Source organism: Colius striatus, chromosome 1 (assembly GCF_028858725.1).
Source record: "Colius striatus isolate bColStr4 chromosome 1, bColStr4.1.hap1, whole genome shotgun sequence".
Lineage (NCBI taxonomy): Eukaryota > Metazoa > Chordata > Aves > Coliiformes > Coliidae > Colius > Colius striatus.
The window spans coordinates 75,510,064-75,527,543 of record NC_084759.1 but is presented as its reverse complement, the minus strand read 5'-3'; the positions used below and the strand labels follow the sequence as shown (position 1 = coordinate 75,527,543).

At 39.1% G+C, this 17,480-nt stretch overlaps 1 protein-coding gene across 4 annotated transcripts in view; it reads left to right on the top strand.

The window, feature by feature from the left end:
- The window catches only part of ARHGAP6 (Rho GTPase activating protein 6), a 338,498-nt gene that overhangs the window by 193,110 nt on the left and 127,908 nt on the right, over positions 1-17,480 (top strand). The window contains exon 1 of one of the 4 annotated variants that reach the window (XM_061998812.1): positions 13,542-13,601. The exons of the other annotated variants lie outside the window; for them this stretch is intronic. The gene's annotated coding sequence lies outside the window, so the exon portion shown is untranslated. Of the gene's footprint in view, positions 1-13,541; positions 13,602-17,480 lie in introns of those variants that run through there. 4 annotated transcript variants of the gene reach the window in all.

Below are 17,480 nucleotides of genomic sequence, written 5' to 3'. Positions count from 1 at the left end.
ACAGGCTGTGAGCTGTGATGTGGCAATGAATAAATGGAATACAGTAAAGTCTATCCTGATAAAATTTTGGACATTACTTATATGTGCAACTTTTAAAACATATTTGATTTTTGTGTGGCTCGTAGCATATCTCTGTCTGCAGGACTCTGATCCTATTCCCTTTAACATGAATGGGAGTTGTTTCTTCTTCAATTGGAGTCGGTTGAAAAAGGCTACAGTCTGTTTTTTCTCCTCCTAAATATTGCTGGTTTAAGACACTCTAGCAGTACTTAAGCATTCTCAGATGTCTTGTCTTTTTTTTAACCTCTGGAGGTGGCTTTATCACCAGATTTTGAATAGTATCTCTTTAACTGAGCTTTGACTTAATTTGTAATCATCATCATGATATAGAGGACAGAACAACTTCATAGGACTCCTCAGTATTTTAATTATTAACAAGTATGAACATGCCACACTGCTGTACAGACAGTACAGGATGCAGGTAAATCCAGTTGTGGATAAATGCTTGCCAAATATGACAAATTCATCCTCTTTACCTCTGTTAGTAAAAAACACTACGCTGGTTGAAGGTGTAAAGACTCATGCCATCTTTTCACATTTATCTTCTCTTTAATGTTAACTAACTTCTATAGCTGATGCTGTTTTGACATCAGTGAAGGTCATGTATTACATTTGTCATGGAGTATGCAGTTAACTTGTTCTGCATATTTGAATCCCTCTCAGTGAGGAAATGGGGTCAGGACACAATGAATTGGGACAGGCTTTGTGTAAGAGAGGGCAGTGTGATTCCTGATTGTGTCTCAGCATCAGATAGATGTCAATATCTGTGCGTTTTCAGTAGAGCTGCCCATAAATAACCTTAAGTCCAAAGGGAATATATCTTTCTGCTCTGGAGGAATTTGAAGAAAGCAAGATGAATGAAAGCTGCTCAAAGGAATAAATAGTCTGGCTTATCTTTATGGTTTTGTGACTTTAGAAAACTTGTAAGTTTTTATTTTGAGAATTACTGTCTTTGCTTTACAGTAAAAGGCCAGACTGTTTCCTTGGAGTTCTTCCCTAGCCACACCATTTCGGAAAACTTCATATTCAGATTTGAATCTAATTTCTTTGAGTCAACCTCATCATTGGCATGAAATAGTAAAATAAAATCTAAATATGGTGGATTTCTTTTGAATGGAAAGGTTTATAGACTTATTAGTTTCTTGGGTAGTTTGTTAATGGGTTGCTCAGACAAATGTTTTTGACATTCTTTCTTACTTCATTTTTTGTTTGTCCCCTAAAGGAGAGCTCTTGCTTTTGGTAGTGATTTTTATTGGCCCCATTTAGATGGAGTAGAAGTGTGCAACCAGCACACTTTCATGTGCTGCATAATGAAAAAGTGTGTGCTATCATTTTGAATTATGCAGAATTTTTTTTTCATAGTAGCTTTGAATATTCCATGGGATGTAATTATTTATTGCAAGAGATACTTTTTTTTCAAGAATGTACTAATTAATACTTCTTAAGAATCCAAGACTGATAAAATAGCATGATGTTTTTCTAAATGAGACTTTGGCACTTATTTTCTCAGCTGGTTGGTAAACTACTGTAGATAAAAGTTTCTATTTATCTGACAGAAGAAGTTTTATGGATTTAAAAGAGTTTTTCCTTCCTCTAGGATGGGTGGAGGATGAAAGTGATAACTGACTTGAGTCTACTGATAAACTTCAATGAATGGCACTGTCAGCTTAAACGCCTCATTTCTCTATGTGCATTCCTGCCAGTTCTACAAGTACTATCTAATATAACTTGTACCAGGGAAAGATTAGAAGCTATCTTTTTGGGTTTATTTTTACTGAGTTAGAGAATAGTTAAGATTGGAAGGGCACCTTTGGAAGTCATCTGCTCCTGATCAGAGCAGGGTCAGCTAGAGCAGGTTACTCAGGGCTGTGTCCTGTTTTGTTTTGGGTATCTCCAGAGATGGAGACTACACAGCCTGTCTGGGAAACCTGTTCCAGTGTTTGACCACTCTTCCAGTGAAAGCTTTTTTCTTATATTTAAGTTGAATTTCACTCTGTGCCTGCTGTCTCTTTTTCTGTCACAGAGAAGAGCCTGTACTTCCTCCCTCCATTAGATATTTCTACATATTGATAAGACTCACCCCCCCAAGGCTTCCTCTCTTCATCTCTCTTAGCCATCCCTTGTACAAGTGAAACTCCCGTCCCTTAATTGTCTTCGTGTCCCTTAGCTGGAGGACTTGCCCCACTAAGTTCTTGTCTCTTTTGTACAGGGTAGCCCAGAACTGAACCTACATTCTAGATATGTCTCACCCAGGCTGAGTAGAGGGGAAGGATCCTCTCCCTTGACTTGCTGTTGACACCACTTAATGCAATTTGGGAAACTATTGAGGTTCAACTGCCAGAATCTTTTCTGCAAAGCTGTTTTCCAGCCCAGTGGCTCTGCTGTATTTGACTTGTATGCTGGGCAGTTCTTGCATTATGCCCAAGTGTCCCCAGAGATCTGTAGCATGTTCTGCCATGATGTGGGCCTGGCAGGCAACCTTGCTATTAAGTTTGTGTACCTTTGTGCTGCTTAGGCAACCTGCATACCCATGAACTTGTGCAGCATTTGACATCTGTAGCTGGCTCATGAGCCTCGTAATAGCTACTTGACATAACTGTAGGGATCTGCATGGTCCTGCATGGATCTGCAACCCTGGGAAGTCGATACCGTGTACTCAGTTTGTGCATGTAGTGTAGATATGGATACACAAGCTTCATCATGCACAGCTAAGCTTTGTCTCTCATGGATACCTTAATGTATTACTTTACACCAAGAAGTTAATTAGTATCCAAAAGATTTCAGCACAGGGAGAGTTGGTCTTGCCCTCAAAAAACAGTGGGAATCTGTTGCTAATATACAGCCACTTTCTCTATGTGGCTTATAGATGCAAGCCTTCTCTCTTGTTAATGTGGGTCTTTCATTCATATTAAGGAAAAAAACCCTACAAACTTGCTTGTAAACCAACCAAAATTAGTAAGATTCGGGAGGAGATATTGTACCTATAACTGCTTTTGGCTTCCTATTTAAGTTTTTCTGGATTGCAGCTCAACGCTGTTTTCATGTTTATGAAATGGAAGCTGGAAAGCTTTATGCATGTTTCAGAGCTAAGAAATCCTACATGCAGACCTAAAATATCTCATGAAATCTTTATCAAATGGGAATACTGTTCTGAAACAAAAGCAAGGAAATCAAAGATGCTCTCTAACATTTTTGTAACAACTTTACACCACAATGCTTTTAAAAAGGCATGAAATATTTATTTGTCTGATAGAAACGTGCAATTCTACCTTTCTAAATGGAGAAGGCTGTCAAAATGACAATGTCAGTTTTCCAGTTGACATTTTTTTTCTTCTAAGTAATGCCAGTCCCTATAATGCCAATATATGAAAGAATGTATTGCTTTAATAGCCACTTAAAAGTACTGAGATCTTGAAAGCCCAGCTTTGAAGAGAAAGTGAGATGCCAAAAGAATATAGGGGTTTTTTTCAATTTTTACTAGTATATCAATGATGAAAACAGATAATATTGCTTCTGTATTTGGAGTCAAAGTACTGAAATGAACATTGAAGTCTTATGTAAACCTTTTTTCCTCTTGACTTGTTGCCAGGAGTTTTTCTTTTTTTGTCTTGGAGATGTACAGCAGTTAAAAGGTTTAGTCATTTTTAGGCTTAAAGTGGTGGTGGTGTCCTGAAAAGTGCATGTTGCCCTGAATAAGAAGGAATGTTCACCAGGATAATGAAGAATTAAACTTGCCTTTAGCTGTAACATTAACAGTGATAAATATTTGGTAACTCTTCTGGAAAAAAACAGTTCTGTCCAAAAAGCAGATGGACTTTGAGAGTTTAAAAGTGTTTGCATTGGTAGTAAGATCCTGTGGAAGGCTGGTAGTGTCTTCTAACCACAGGCTGTTGTGATGAGCCGTGTGTACCTGTAGTGAAGAAGAGTACTGCTGTTGGAACAGAACAAACCAGTTCTGAAATCCTGAAGTAGCTGAGAGAAAACCTGCAGGACCATCTGTCTCCAGTCAATGAAAGGAAAGGGGGAAAAAGAGCAAAGTCCTGAGCTCTTTAGCATAAAAGAAAGAGTGCCTTTTGTATTATTTCAGATGCTCCTCAGGACCAGTCAGTCAGCCAAATGTTTCTGTTCTGTAAGCTGATGTACTTTGTCATCTCTTCATGGGCCTGTTCTGGGCTGTGAAGATACGGTCTTGGAAGTGGGCGAGAACATGGAATGTGCCCAAAGTATATGTACTGGTGTAGAAATGATTAATGTTTTAAGAGACTCTTTTCTAACAGTGGCTGTTTCTACTTAAGCTGAGCAGTATTAGTCTTACGTGATGTTCACAAAGTTTTTGGACTAAACTGCTAGTACTTACTGGTACTCCACAGAGGAATCTCTACAGGATCTGTACTGAGCTAAAGCACCTTTATGTGAAGGCTGTCATAAATGTATAGATATATTAAATATATCTAAATATATATAATACATAATCATATTTATAGATACACTATGCTATCATAAATAAATAGATATATTAAATAAGGATGTGTTAGAGGAGAAGAGTTCTAATTGATTTTAAGGGATTTTTTCCTCACTGAAAGGTTTTCTCTATTGCTGTCAGTAGCTTGCAATGTCACATTGTTAATATTTGGAAGGCAGTAATGTTTTGGTTTATTGCTAAACACAAATATCCCGCTGAATATTTGGAAGCTCACAGAAGCTGATTTGTTGCAGTACCACCATTATCTTGGAATTTAAAAATGAGAAAGTTGACAAGTCTGTCCCTTTTGTGAGCCTGTTCCATGGAGTCTGTGTCTGTGTTCTGCAGTCCATCAGACAATCTCTTCATTAGTAGAATGAAATGAATATTGAGATGACCTATTAACTCTACTACTGTATCTGTAAAGGAGATTTTATAGCTCTCTTTTTTTTCTCCAGTTCCCTCAGTGTCTCAGTCAAGGTGACCAAGGCCGATTGCCACGTACACAAAATCCTCTTCAGTCTGGCAGTGTATGTGATTACTCTTATGCTGGATGTATTTATAACAAACAGATGCAGGCACAGTGTATCACTTCATAAAAGAAAGGCCATTCTGGTATGCATCAATCAGGTCATCCAGATGGCAGAAGCTACTTCCTTTAGTCTTTTTCAGATTCTCCTTTAGGAATTGCCTCTTCACGGGCAGTACTGACAAGCCAAGGTATGGGGCCTGCGGAGAGATAGCAGTCAGCATGTGCCTTATGCATCATAGATGGCTCAGCGTGTGTGACTGTACTTGCAGGTTACCTGCCATAGGAAGAATGAGAGGGGTAGCTTCTTGATAAGATATTTTTGTGATGGGAACCTAGCACAATAGACCCTTGTGACTGTACAATGATGATGTCAATCTTTGTTAGTGTAGCTGCTTGGAGGATTTGAGGTGGAGTGTTGAAAAGGCAGAACACTTTCTGCTTGGGGCTTATTACCTTGGGTGAAGAGATTGGTCCTATCTGTTGTCTTTTAAGATAATCAGAATTTGTTCTGTAGGCAGTGTGGTTTTTCTGTCAAGTGGTATTGTCATACCTGCTTTTGACTCTCCATTACTTGAAATATTCTTAGAAGCTATAAAAAAACTCTCATCACAGATCTATATTTTCCTTGATAAAGGCATTGGAGCCCTGCATTTTGTCAGCTTCACATTGAAATTTGAGAAGGCATCACTGATGACAGTCATGTTAGGAAAAAAATTAGGAGATTTGGTCATTAAAAGAGAATTATCTGAAGGTTCCTCATCACACTAAATTTTTACATGTAATAAGATTGTCTCTTTCTGTATTGACCTGACTGAGCACTGTGGTGGTGTCCATCAAGAGTCTGTTTGTGGTGCCTTACTCTTGCCTGAGCTGTGGGCCAGGAAGGTTGTTGCTCCTTTGTTGACAAGAGGGATTGGTGTGACAGTTGTGTGTCACATGGAGGAGATGCTCTTGGTGTAGTCCCAAGATGCACTGGGCTGTTGATGTAATTGGTTTATGCTGAGAGAAAAACTCTATATTACAGTCTAGTAGGACAGCAAACCACAATCAAAACAGTTACATTTGTACACAATGTGAAGAAGCTCATTTAATCCTCAGGCAAGTTTCAGAGGTCAGGTTCATCCCATAGCCTTGTCTTGGCAGAGGCCCAGCACCAAGGGAGAGTCCTGTCCTTGTTCTGTAATTCCTTCTCCAGACAGCCTCCCCAGCCAGAAAAGAATCGTCTCCCACAGCCGTACAATCTCCCTGGACCTGGTGAATGCACACAGAGAACAGCTATGCTGGAAATGGGTGTTGCTTAATTGTTTTTTAAAGCAGTTCTCAATGACTTGTTCCCTTCATGCCTCCTCTATCTTCTTCCATCCTAGCCAGGGTTGTGTATGTGTGAAGGTTTAGGGAGTTGGGGCACCTGCTGCTGTAGTTGGCAAGAGATGGGAGGAGACACATGTAGTTTTCTCAGATAGGTAAAATGAGATGGCATCACATGTGACTGGGAGGTGAGAGGACTGATTTACTAGTGTATGGCATTGAAAGGGATGAGGGTAGCTAGTAGGCCAAGAAGAAAGCAAACTGTGGTATGTAAGGGCAAATGTAAAGCAAGACCTGAGAAGAGAGAGAAGGGCAGAAGGATATGTTCAGTCTGAAGCTGCTCCACTTGCCTAAGGGAAATGCAGATGACCTCCTTTGGTGCAGTTTGTGGAAAGCTGAATTTGACCACAAGCTTATTTAGGCCAGTGCTATCAGAAATGAATGTAAGTTGTTTGTCCTATGTCGTATTTTTGGGATGTTCTGCATGCGTGTTAGTCTGTAATTTTAAAAATGAGAGAAAAAAGGTGAAAATTTGTCTATATGCTAGCCCTGGAGTTTTCACAAGCAGGGAGACAGAAAGCATTTGTTCTAATAAGACCTGCATTCTTGGAGTAACTTGTGTAATGGTGATGCACTCAGTTGTTAGTGATATTCCATGTGAATGTGACATTCAAAATATTTACAAGAGTCTCTGCCTTGGAATGTCTCACTTAGCTTTGGGACGGTGAGGACTAGTGGCTGTGTTGGCCTCTGTCTTCTTGCTGCCTGGTGCGATGACTGTGGGGGAGTCTCCATCTCATCTTGAGCTTTGCTTTCTGAGGAGTTTATTTAACACTTGTCAATTATTTATGATGTTCAAGCCAGCTTTTATGGGAAAGTCACATTAATTCATGCAAAGTGAGCTGTAGGCGTACAGGACTGAAAACATACTGAGAACTGTGTGGATTGAAAAGGTAAAGATTTATTCAAAGACAGGACACTCTAATTTCCCAGAATACACATAATGAAGAAGATAGGATCACATTAAATGGTTTGGCACCAAGAAATAAAAATGTTTTTGAGGCTTGTTCTTGAGAAATGTGGAAAGATCTCACTAAGCATTAAGCATCTGGGGAACTTTTTGTCTGTCAGGTGCTCAGAAGGATTGAACATTTGGAGACTTTTTTGTATTTTGTGTCATTCACATCTAGTTGCCAAGTTGTCTAATACCTCCTCAGCAGAGACAGGGAGTTTGTTAGCATGTATAGAAAGATGTATTCGAAAGTAAATGATAGTTTTATTGTTAGATGTTCTTCTAGGTCTCTCTTTTTTTTTTGTTTGGTTTGGGTTTGTTCTTAAGAAAATCACAGAATGTGGCAGCAGCAGATCTCAGTGCTTCTGTCAGAATATGGTACATTATTTTTGCTGACTTTTGAATCTTCAAATTAAGGCAGAATCCTAGAATAAAATAGATTAAACATCCTTAGTTGCTCTGAAGTACCTACAGTCCAATTCTGTTGCATTATTTGTGAGATAAGAATATTTAATTTTTAATCATCTTCATAAAAAAACAAAGATCGTGCAAATTTAAAATAAATAACAGAAACGTGGCTTTTTTACAGGTTTCAGGGACTCTGTCTCAGATGGAAGATGTTTTATCATACGGCTATGTTTTGATGCATTTTCCATTACATATAATGTAGAACGTTTAGTTGTCACTTGCAATAACATTCCTTTATATTTCTTTGACTATGTAAAGCTGCTAACAATGGTATACTCTCAAGATCCTCAGTGTAAGCGACAGTGAGACCTGAAACAGCTGTCCTGAAGAGTTTACATTTTTGAAGTGTAAGCAAGTTACATCCAGATAAACTCTAATTAGTTTGCTGTGTGTTGGCTGTTAAGTAGTTTCTGCCCATTACAAATGCTCTTACTCCGTGTACGTGAGAAGTGGCTTGTTTTGTCACTAAAGGGTGACCTAATTCATATTCATTACAGGGTTGCAGTGTGAGCACTGGTTTCTGGACTGTAACCTTACCACAGAGTTTTTACTCAGTGCGGTGCTGCAGCAGCTACCTGGTGTGCCTGTGTTTCAAGTGATGAAGAAACCAAGATTACTAGTAATGAATGCCATTTGAGTAAAAAGAATAGAAGCAAGGGAAGCAATGTAATAGTGGGATTAGTTGGGAGGTTAATGCATCTGTTTTCAAAGTAAATGTCCTTTTTTTGTTAACACACTGCTAGGGTCTAGTGTGAGTATAAAAGTGGTGAAGACACATTGAAGAGAGTGAAGAAATCTAAGAATAGGAAATGTGCAAAGGAGAATGTAGAGGCCATCCAGGCAGATTGGATGGATTAGATGAAAAGCATTTCAGGGAAAGGGACAAGATTAATCAGGAATAGGTCAACTGACTCCTGAAAGAGATCTCTGAATAAGCACTGGAGCAAATGGGTCCTATTTTGATAGGTAACCAGGAGATTTTGTAGATCAAGAAGTCAATCTTTATTGAATAAGAGAAGGGAGTAATGGTTAACTACAGTGATAAAAGATGTGGGTTATATTGTTCATCTTTATCTACCATGAAAGTAGGTACGTGGGCAGTTCTGCAGTATCCGCATTAAAGATTAAGATAAAATCCTGTGTGACAACTCAGTGTGTGTAGTCCCACTGACTTCAGTAGAATACTTCTGTAAGTTCTCAGTATCTTACTAACTGAACTGTCAGCATGAAATATACCTGAAATGCTCTTTCTAAAAGTTTGCAATTTAATATCTGGAGCTGTATAAGGATTGCTTCTTTAATGTTTATGGTTCTAAGAGTTATAGTTCATTTTTTAAAATAGTGATCAAAGAAACCCCAGAATTTAATTTTCTGTAGAGAATATTTGGCATTATGACAAATCTTAAATTACAGCTATCCTAACTTACAGTCTGCTGGACTTTAAGTTGAAGTGGAATCTCCCACCCCAAGGCCCATGTCCATGTGAGGAAACTGGGTATTCTTCCTTCTCTTTTACTGACTTTCTGTGGTGGGTTACTTCGGTGGTTTGAGTTTCCATATGTTGTGGTTTGGCCCAGCTAGCACAGGAGCACCACGACAGTCTCTTGCTCGGTGCCCCCATTCACCCCCACCCTCATTAGGATGGCAGAGGCCCCAGCGAAATGGGAGTAAAAAGATAAGACAAGGGCAGGGAGGGCTCGCTGCCAATTATGGTTTCGGGCAAAACAGACTCCAGTACTCAACTTAGAGAGGAAAGTAGGAAAGTTTATTCTACAAGAAACAGAACGGAATAAAAGCAAAAAGGGAGTAGGATGATGAGAAAATTACAACCAGCACTTTAAGATCTCCCTCCCCCATCCCTCCTTTCTTCGTGGGCCCAGCACACTGCTCCTGGTATCTCTATCTCCTCCCCACCTCAACAGCTCAGGGGGGCAGAAAATGGGGAATATGGTCAGTCTCTCACAGATGGGCTCTGCTGCTTCTGTCTTCTCAGATGGGGACTACTCTTTGCCTTCTTCCCTTGCTCCGATATGGGGTCCCTCCCATGGGACACAGTCCTTAATGAACTTCTCTGGTGTGGATTCTTCCTGGCAGCTGCGGCTTCTGCTGATACAGGGGCCCTCACACGGGACATATCTGGCGTGTACATCTCTGATGTGGGTTCTTCTCCACAATTGCAGTTTCTGCAGATACAAGGTCCCTCCCTCGGGACATGGCCTTTTCTGGGTATAATTTTAATGAGCTTCTTTGGCGTGGGTTCTTCTCCACAGTTACAGTTTCTGTGAATATGGGGACCCTCACACAGTACATGGCCTCCTCTGGCCATAGTTTTAATGAGCTTCTTTGGCGTGGGTTCTTCCCCACAGTTACAGCTTCTGTGAATATTGGGTCTTTCCATTGGGATAAGGCCTCCTCTGGCTATAGTCACTGCCCCTGGCACGGGGTTTTTAGTAAAGTGATCTCTGTCCTTGATGTGGGGCCTTCAGCAAAATGAATGTCTGCCCCTGGTCTGGAGTCTTCAGCAAAATGAGTCTGTGCCCTTGATGTGGCGTCTTTAGCAAAATGCAAACAAAGCTCAGCTTCACCAGTCCTCTCTGTAGAATGCGGGGAAGTCTCTGCTCCAGCACACCTCCTCTCTTTCCTTGCTGACCTTGAAGTCTGCATGGTTGTTTCTCTCACTCTTCCCACTCTTTGCACCACCACCAGCCAGAAAAGGAAAAAGGACAGAAGAAGGAAGAAACAGGAAGAACAAGGAGGAAGAAGCCTCCTCTTCCAGCTTCTTCATAGAAAGTGATTGTGGATGTTCCTAATTGGCTCAGCCCCAGCAGTGGGTCTGGCTCAGAGCTTGGGAGAGTTGTGAGCAACTTCTTACAGGAGCCATCTTTAAAGTCCCTTCCTCCTTACCAGAAAAGGCTGTCATGTCAAACCATGACACCATGTTTTTCTGATGACATTTGACATTATCCTTATTTATTTAAATTATTAAAGATCACTACTTGCTTTATTGCTGTTTTTCTAGATGATGCATGTGAGTGACTTTCTGAGAGATGCCTTTCCAATACAGGTGAGATGTTCTAAAGCATGAGAGCAGCAGTTATTCCAAACTAAACAGAGATATGCCTTTTCTGCTCTGCTGGGTAAGGTTAGGTATATTTAAGGTTCATACTGCTGGATAATATTTTTCCAGTGAAATCTTTTAGTGAAGCCATCAGACATCCTGATGAGTATATTTCTTTATCAAGTTTTCTGTAAACCTTCCTCAGGTTCCTCAGAGATCTCATTAATATTTACAAATATCTAAATTGTGGGTGCCAGGAGGTTGAGGCATCACTTTTTTCTGTTGTATTTACTGACAGGACATGGGGAAATGGAAAGAACCTGGAACACAAAAAGTTTTATTTAAACATAAGGAAAAACTATCTCATTGTGAGGATGAGGAAGCCCTGGCACAGGCTGCCCAGGGAGGGTGTGGAGTCTCATTCTCTGGAGGTCTTCAGAGCCCTCCAGGACATGTTTCTGTGTGACCTGATCTAGGTGGGCCTGCTTTGGTGGGAGTTTGGTCTAGATGATCTTTAAAGATCCCTTCCAGCTCCTATCATACTATGATTCTATGAAGTTCATATCATTGTCCTGTATATTTATCAAAGGTGCTTAGGAAAAGTTAGTAAATATATATGTAGCATGTATGTATATTAAGACAATTAATAGTCTGTGGATGAAATTAAAAAATAAATGGTAAATAAATGTGTGTAGATGCCTACTTGGACTTCTTTTTTGGGTGAAATTATGGAGCACCTGGTGACGAGGGGAAGGAAGTTATTTGAGTTCATAACTTCATTGGAAAAACATAAGAATAACCTTGCTGTGTTGTGTTTTCTCTTGAAATAACTTAGTCTTTTATTTACACATATGTAATTTAAAGACATTAACATACACATTTTCTGAAAGCATTCATTTACAAAATCACCTTGGAAACTCATCAGTTTAGTTAAAGTAATACATATATGATAACTATTTTTCTTCATACTATCTCAGTTTCATTCTGTTGTTTTCTTTGTAACCTGTTGACAGATTAAAATAAACACTTGACTAAGTAGCAAGCCTTTATGTAATTTTTTCATATAAAAGCTTATAGTAGGTCATGACTTGGAAACACTTCATCCTTGTCTGTGCCAAACTTAACAGTGACCACAAAACCCCTAACAACAAAAAAGCACATTGAGATATAGGAGATAGATGGGAAAATCTGTTAATAACTTAAATTCCATCCTTTTGTCTTACATCATTTATCATAGCGTGAGAAGTGGAAAAACGCCTTGAGTTTCTTTAAAACAGCAAGGAATTGCATGTTTTATGGTGGTATTCTTTGAAATTATTTGCTTCTTTTTTGTTACAACTTCTAAGCTGTGACTGACGTACTGTGCAAGATACAGAGAGAAAGAATTTACTTGAAGAATATTTTATGTCCTTTTACAACATATCTCTTTCATTGGAATATAATAAAATATTTAATAAAGAAAAGTAAAAGAAAGTTGAAAATACAATTTATAATAGGAGGACTTGACTTCAAAAACTTGAAATATTTTCTCTTAATAATTTGCTTTCTTGGTTGCCAATACAGTTATTTTCAATAATCTATGTCCTTTCCCAATACATTATGTTGTGAAAAAGCAGTTACTGAAAGACTTAAGCTATTACAGAAAATCTATTCAGACCAAACTGGTAATTTTCATTCAAGGACACATTATAAATGACATTTGGATTGTGTATGCTTCCCACGTATATAAATAAAAATAGAGAAAAATAATTCTGAATTGAACTTTCATGTCACATTAATAAAAAGCCAGAAACTCATTGGAGTAACTGAGTTGGGAAATACTTTTAAGGTAAATGAATCACATCTGTTGCTTACTGTAAGTGTTCTGTAGAGTTTAATTGTTTCATGTGGAGTTCTTCTTGTTTTGCAAGTAGTCAAGCTTTCGGTTTTTTTACCTGGTTCTACCAAAGACATTTTTGAGTCTTCTGCTTTGTTGTCCTATGTATTTTACAAAGACAGTAAATTGACTTTCAGCAGTCCTTTGCTTGTCTTGCTGATCCCGTCTTCAAATGCAGCTGGAGTCTCCCATGACACTGGTGGGAAGTCGATGCAAGGCGATGATGCTGAGGAATATCTCACTGCCCAGGCAGGTACCTTCAGCACCCAACTCTGGCATTGCGAGCCTCCTGTTCTCTCTTTAACATGCTGCAATTTCCACATTGTATCCCAAGGAGGGTGAATGGACTGAGAGTTGGTAGGATGCCAGCCTCTCCTGAATGATGAGTGTGGTCATTCAGTGTTCTAAAGTAACATAAGTTGGGACACCTGCATCTGCTGCTTCTTAGGGGCTGGTTTGAGCAGTTGCTTTACTCAGCTCACCAGCAGTTGTGAAAGCATGTGGTTTTAACTCCTCTTGCTTCTTGTTCTTCCCAGCGGGACACTCTTGCTTCTGTTGCAAGCATTGAGGATTCAAGAGTGAAGCATCAGGACTGACCCTTGAAATGTATTTTTTTACAGTTATTAGCTGCCTTGGTTTTTACTGAAGTGAATGAGAGCAGTGTGTGGTCAGCGCTCCTGACAGAACCAGGCGTTCACTGAAAAAGGAGCTGTTTGGCTCAGGTGCTATATGTGGCTTCTGAACTCTCTCACCCCTCCAACTTACCAAGAGTATTTCCCACTCTTCATTGTTGGATGGTCTTTTTCACACTCATCACCACATAAGGTATATATTTATTGCTCTTTAATGTGTAAACATGTATTGCTATGGAGTTATTAGCATCTCTTCTACTTTGTTGCTAGTTATGGTTGTAAGATGCTTTTACCAAGGACTATTATAATAAATTAGAAATAATTAAATAATTGTTTATGAATGCTCTGACTTAAACTCTCTCTCACTTGTATAATAAGCTCAAGTCTTTTTGTTGGTAAATGGAAAATATTTTCCCTAGCAGTTTGGGACCCTGAGCAGCTGAAGGGTCTGCAAACATATTCATCAGAGTGAATGTAGTAAAACCAGTGGTGGTCAGGCTCCTCTCCTCCTTCTCATACGGGAAACGTTTTCTACCCAGACAGTGGGAATGTTTTCTTCTGCAGGCCTGAGTCACTTGTGAGGAATGCTAAGATTAATGTACAAGATTAATTTTTGTAGTGCCGCCTTCTTTGTTGCAAAAATGGAAGTTTGCTTGCCTTTGAACTTTTCTGTCATTTCCAGCAAACCTTTGAGTACTCTGAGCATTTTTGCTATAGATTCAAACCAAATTTTGTTCTGTACAATCAGTCCTTACCTTTTAGTGACTGTAAGCACAGAAGTCGCTGCATATCTCTTTCAGACTTAGCTTTTTAAAGTACAGCAATTAATTTTTCTGTTTGCTATGGTGTGTTTTGTGCACTTCTTCAATATACAGAAAACCTCTTATTCTCCCAGGGGAACAGTAGTTTTTGCTTTACCAGAATTGCCTAGCTACATGACATCAATTTGATTCAGTTTTGTCCAGTTTCAACATAATATTAATTTTACCTAATCTGTAACAACATCTCTTCTGAAATGGAATTTCTATTTAATACTGGATTCTCTAAAAGAGAAAATGTCCACTATCTTCTTTATGAATTAAATACTAAGAATTATTGAAAGACTTAGCCTTAAGTACTGAAATTAAAATAAGAGATAAAGGTTGCCTTCCCAGGTTACTCCGAAGTAAACACTACTGTCTGTATATTGAGTTCCATCAAAGACTTATACCTACCCTTGGGACAGTTTTTAATGCACCTAATTTCACTGAGACATGTATTGCACAAAAGTCCCCACAGTCAAAAAAATCTTAAGACTTTGTATCTGAAGTGAATAAACTACCGGTTGAAGTAATTTTAGCAAAAGCAGTAATATGACTTAATGTTCCCATGGTCAACGCACCTCCATTTTTAACTTTTTAAGATTTAGTACACCTAGTTGAAATCCATCAGTATTGAAAGGGATGCAAATCGCTTTTTCTCTGTAACATGTAAATAACAACTTGCTCTGTACTGTTCCTAAAGGAGAAGAGGGGCAAAGCTCCAGGTGTCATCCTTTGCGCTTTGGTTCAGACATTAGTTTCCAGCACTAGCTTGTAACAGCTTTGTCCTGCTCTGACCACTGCTGCTGCTTTTGAGGCTGTGGGGGAGATGCCCAGCTTTCTCCCTACGCTCCCTGAGTCCCAGTGCTGCTCCTGAGAGAGGAGGAAGAGAAGGTGATACATAGGTGACAATACTGGCATTTGTCTGTCTCATACTTGATTAAAAGGGATTCAGTCTGGTGAGCTGGGGGGAGGAAATGGAGATGCATCAAATGAGCGTGTGTGTAACTTGGTATGGCCATGTGCAGGTACAGCTGCTGGGCACCATGTGGCCGTGGGCCTGTTAATGTCTATTGCCTGTCTTCTCTTTGATGCACACATGGTTGAAAAAGTCATTATTCCAATCAAGACTCAAAAAAAAATTAAGATAATTTCCATTTTAGGTTGCATTCTCAGAGAAACTTATTTGTCATGAGCACATGTAAAATCATACTGTGCTGATGACTTTGAGATTTTTGCCATGTTCTTCCTTTAGGAAGAACACTCGGTGTTCCTATAGCATTAAGGGGCAAAAGTTATCTTGCATCAGATGTTCTGTTCTACACTTTGATGGGATTCTGGTTCACCACTGTGATGGGTAGATCACGGTGGGGAGAAAAAAAACCAGTAACATTAAGACTCTTGAAGGTATGTCATTCCATGGAATCCATGCAAAGGCCTAATTAGTAATTGAAAAGATAATTAAAATTTGACAGGATGCTAAGGTTTATATATCACATTATCTTTTATTTTAATAGTATCTTATTTTATAAAATATTATCAATTACCCTTTTTTACCTTTTTTTCTTTCTTGTCTTCCTGCATCTGGTTGCTCATTCCAGTTCTCCCAATTTTGCGATGCCTTGAATTTTGCTCTGTCTTTTGTTGACACCGTATTTCATTCTATGGTCTTCTTGTTTACATTTTCTCCTTTTCTTTGATAGGTCTCATATTCCTATTCTGTTGCTTTCCTATTTGGTTTCATATTGGGTACTCATTAACTTGCGATGAATTGTTCCCTTCGGGCACTCAATGTTTGCTTCTACAATTTTTTATGATCTTTCTTTTGTTTCTTTGTTGTTATATCAGAATCAAGACTGGTCATTACTCCTGGTTACTGACATAATTTTCTGAGACTCTTATATCATTAGGTAGAAACAAATACAAGCATATGTTTTTGTGTGCATAAGAAAGCTAGAAATGAATTACAATGATGTGAGAGAGAAAAATCTTCCTTTTAACTCCAAAAGATGTATTTCATTTGAGTTCTGTATTTAGATAACCTTGTTATTTGTGATTACCTGTATTGAGATCATCCCCTTTCTATTTTTACCGTGTTAACACATCATCAGTTTAGAATTTGTTCTCTGATAATGAAAAAGTCCAGATAACATGGGTGAAAACTCCCATTTAGTTTAAATGGGAGGGAAGTTGGTCTTAATAAGACTAATTGAAAATATCTGAAGCACCACAAGAGGTTTTAATAAGCCAACATGTCAGATTAAATGAGAGGAAATAGATTGAACCACAAACTGCAAAGGACTTCCTGAGCATCTGAGGCCTCTTCAAAGACGTTTGTTTTATTTATAGTATATGTTTCCTCAGTATGTTTCTACACAGACAAGAAAGAAGAATCCAAATGATGAGTACAGAAATGTACTTGAAATTTAGCATGAAAAGCTTCATACTGTGTTCCAACCTGTATCACAGCAGTTGTTATAAATCATCTGGAGAAGAGAAAGAATTAAGTTCTGGATCTTGCACAATGCACTCATCCTTGCCTGAGTATCAGGGTGCAGTCTGCATCTGAGACTGGTGGACTCCTATTCATTCTTCCACAAATGGTTCCTTTCTGACCTTAAGCAGCTTCTTTGGGTCTAAAGTAAATAGTGAGGGAAGTGACAAGCTGCAAAGTTGTAACAGACTTTTGATACGCTTGGCATTTTCCGGAGAGGAAACTACCACCTTGAGTGTGTGAGCCTAAGCTCACAGTGCAGTGGAAAGGAAGAAGCAGGTGCTGTAACAGAGACCTGCCACTGTGCCAGATACGGCTGCACAAGACCCAGAGAACTCAGGTTCACTCTTCCCCGGTGTGGCCTGTTGGAAGGTCAAAACTCCAGTTTCTTGGAAAAGCTACAACGCACTAGGCTACAGAATAGCCTAAGATCAGGCATCTCCATGTTTCTCATTATAGCTGCTTTGGTTGGTAGTTGGATTTTTTTTTGTGGTAGTGGTGGTGGTTGGTTTTGGAGTTTGATTTGGTTTTGTGGGGTTTTTTTCCTGTGTTTTGTTTTTTAAAGAAATGTATTTCCACATCTGCTTAGTGCTCTAGCCATGAGGCTATTCTATAAGAATGGAACCTGTGTCCATGTTTTTGAATGAACACTGTGGTCATCCCTCTGTATTGTAAGCACATGGCCTTTTAGATGTGTGTCTGGGAGACCACTTTCTGAACTTCTTAGGGTAGTGTGACAGGGATGAGGCCAGGAGGATTGGCTAGACTGAGATTTCAT